The sequence below is a fragment of the Eumetopias jubatus genome, unplaced genomic scaffold (genome assembly GCF_037043125.1).
Source record: "Eumetopias jubatus isolate StellerSeaLion01/CBP00866 unplaced genomic scaffold, mEumJub1_p1.0 scaffold_9, whole genome shotgun sequence".
Classification (NCBI taxonomy): Eukaryota; Metazoa; Chordata; class Mammalia; order Carnivora; family Otariidae; genus Eumetopias; species Eumetopias jubatus.
Window position 1 is genome coordinate 31980221 of NW_028274815.1, and position 3818 is coordinate 31984038.

At 38.9% G+C, this 3818-nt stretch overlaps 1 pseudogene; it reads left to right on the forward strand.

Moving 5' to 3' along the window:
• Nucleotides 1-679: 679 nt before the first annotated feature.
• Nucleotides 680-2446, forward strand: LOC114219647 (tetratricopeptide repeat protein 39B pseudogene; annotated as a pseudogene).
• Nucleotides 2447-3818: the final 1372 nt, after the last annotated feature.

The following is a 3818-nucleotide window of genomic DNA, read 5'->3' on the forward strand; positions in this document are numbered from 1 at the left end:
TTAAGCGACTGCCTTCGGCTCAGGTCATGATCCTGGAGTCCTGGGATCGAGTCCCGCATCGGGCTCCCTGCTCAGCGGGGAGTCTGCTTCTCCCTCTGACCCTCTCCCCTCTCATGCTCTCTATCTCATTCTCTCTCTCAAATAAATAAATAAAATCTTTAAAAAAATATTTAAGAAATTTGCTGAGAGTAGAAAAATGTTCTTATCCCCCCCAAACCAACATGTTATAGATTTTAAATATCTTACAGTTTTGTCAATTTTATCTCAATGAAGCTGGGGGGAGGGGTGAAGAATAGGGAGTGTGTCAACTATACTCAAACAAAAAAAATTTTTTTAAAGGGAATAAGCCTTGCCCCATCAACATTTCTGAAAATGTATGTTATTGATGAAAGAATTTTTGGTTTTACATCATATGTTTTCTATGTATTACAAATGATTTGAACTTCTCAGAAATACCTCTTAGGTAAATAAAATTCTCTTTCTCTCCCCCTCCCTCTTTGTCTGGTATAGATGAGGATCTCCTAATGCTGTACCCACACTATTAGTTTGTCTGCCTTCATTGTAACAGTGACACCTCAGGCTGCAGAAGTGAGCCTAGTTGGGAGAGCAGGACCTACCCTTATTGCCGCTACGCCTCTTCCCTTCAGATACCGCCTGTCTCTAAAGTAGGAGAGCAAATATGTCATTTACTGTAAGTAGAAGAGAAAATGATAAGGGGAGTAACTTTACATCAGTCACTCTAAGTAAGGCAGAAAGTGAAGAGGACAAGTTTGAAGACGCCTATGAAGTTATCCCTATGGCATCAACAATGAATCTAACATCTTCCCTGGAAGAATGCACAACTGGATCATATTTATTTCTAAATAACAGATTCTCAGAGGCCATAGATCTCATTCATCCGTGGTCGAAAAACAGCATATACCATGCTCTAATTTATAATATCCTTATGGTTGTCAAGGCCATCTTGACTTTTGATCCCCTGGATCTACAGATTGGAATGACTGCCACAAAGGAGGCTTTGAAAACCTGTAACAGTTTCCGAAGAAAATCTAGGATGACAAGTTTTTCTCATCTAGTGAGTAAACAGGGAATAAAGGCTATCAAAGAAGAGGAACTGCATGCGGAAGTCTGCTATGCTGAGTGTTTGATTCTGAAATCCACCATCACATTTATACAGGATGACAGTATGTTTGGTTTTCTTAAAAGCGCAATCAACATCGGGTTAAGTTATCAAATATACAAAGACTGTCAACAAGTATTAACACAGATACCTCACAACCACAGCAAAACCTACCGACACCTAGTTGGAGGAGTGAAATTTGGACTTGGAGCATTCAATCTGATATTATCGCTTTTGCCCCCAAAGACCCTTAAACTACTCAATATTGCTGGATATTCCGGTAATAAAGAGGTGGGCCTGACTTTGCTTTATGAGAGTGCATCTGAATCCCATATAAATAATATCTTAAGTGTTTTGACTCTCCTCTTTTATTACAGTTATATCTATATAGCTGTTGGTGTTGAAAAGGGTCACAATTCTGCTGCAGAGGACCTCTTCCTAATATACCTCCAGAAATTTCCAAACTGTGTCATACTTAAATTTTTTCATGCGCGTCTTAGTATGCTGAAAGGAAATTTTGAAAATGCACAGTTAGTATTAGAGGAGTGCATTTTGATTCAAAACGAATGGAAGCAGATTCATCACCTCTGTTACTGGGAACTCATGTGGTGCCACATTTTTACGCGGAATTGGAAGCGAGCTTACCGCTATGCCGATCTACTGTATCATAACAGCAGGTGGTCCAAGGCAATATACATGTACAGTAAAACTATGCTACTTGCCCTGCTTCCTTCTGATTCTGTCAAATCAGGGAGCGAGGACATAAACTCTCTCTTCTTAAAAGTGGATAGCCTGAGAATCAAAATCTTGGGAACTTCTGTGCCAATAGAGAAGTTTGTTGCTGAGAAGGGTCAGCGCTATGGCACGACCACGGGCTGGTTCACAGCACAGCCCATTCTGGAATTCATTTATGCCTGTAGTGGTTTCCGAGTCATGAGCAAAAAACTAGACCTTATTTCAAGCTGGCTCTCGATAATTAATAGAGGACAAGACCTTTTACGAGAAAATCCAAATAAGGAGTATGGCACAGATGACATCAGTTTGTTAAATTTACTGAAAGGTCTATGCCTGAAACACTTAGGCAGATATTCGACAGCTGAGCATTACTTTAATCGTGTCATTCAAAAGGAGAAATTGTTAAAATATGACCACTACTTGGTGCCATATACTTACTACGAACTAGGAATTCTTCACTATCTAAAAGGAGATTATGACAGTGCAACAAAAAACCTAGACAGCATAAAAAACTACAAGGACTATTCCATGGAAGCCCGATTACAGTTTAGGGCTCACGTAGCTCTTGAACAAATAGCTAAAGAAAAGTGATGGTTTTGACACAAAGTGTGGTTTTGTTTATTATGAGTGAAGTATCTGCAATCGGCAAGGTAATTAATAGTTAGAAAAATCATTTCTTTGTGGAAGAAATCCGAGAAGAGGCAGCTGCTAAGAATCTGATCAGTAACAAGTAAGAAAGGAATTGGCCATTACTCTTCCCTCTTTCCTTCTTCTTACCTATAAAATGGAATGTCTTAGACTGGCAAATGGAGTGATGCACATTCTTGAAAAAGAAAAGGCAAATGATGTACAGTTGACCCTTGAACAACACGGAGATTATGGGTGCTGACCCCTGCGCAGTCAAAAATCTGCGTATAACTTTTGACTCCCCAAAAACTTAACCACTAATAGCCTATTATTGACCAGAAGCCTTATCAATAACAGTCGACTAACATATATTTTGTATGTTGCATGTATTACATACTGTGTTCTTATAATAAAGGAAGCTAGAGAAAAACGTCATTAAGAAAATCATAAGAGAAAATACTTTCACAGTACTGTACCATAGCAAAAAAAAATCCATGTATAAGTTAACCTGCCAGTTCAAACCCATGTTGTTCAAGGGTCAACTGTATATTATGAAATATACTCTCTCATATATGTTATGGATTTTTCAATTATGTTAGACAACATTTTCAAAAACTCATAAAATTTTTTAACATCTCCCTCGATAATGTATACAACTTGCAAATAAAATAGGAAAAGTAGTTACACCAGGAATCCCAGTGCCCTATAAATGTTTTTACTGTTAAAAGAAAAAAACCTTTATAAGGTCTTACTGACATTTCAAAACAATGATGCACTGAACAGCATAGACTCTGAATATTTTTCCCTCTTATATAGTAATTTTTATTGGCTTTTTATATCAGAGAAGATATTTTCCCCCGTGTCTATTTTGCCTTTTACCTTTCTTACGAGGAAGCTCAACTATGGGTCTATAATTTGCCACAGGGTAGAGAAGAAAAAGCCCCCCACCCCCTTCACACACACACAGAGGCAAACCCTTTGAAGATAATTGGAGGAAGCCGGGAGGATAGATTCACTGGGTAGGAAAAAACAGGTTAGGCCTATGGAGGGAGACTTGAGTTACTGCTGGACCCTCCCTTAGTTACCCTCCCTCAGGTGTAAGGAGCTATAATATAATTAAACGCTGCATCTATCCAGTTGCCATTGTTATTGGGCTAATCTGAGAGTAAATAGCAGCTGTAGGCATGGGGTATTGCTTTCCCTGCCTTGGGGGTAAAATCAGTACCTAGACCATTTAATTTCCAGACCATTAAATCTGGCTGAGTGTATCCTCCCTTAGAAAGTCACCCTTGGAAACAGACCTTGCTGGGGAAGTCTGGTTTGCTAAAACACATGA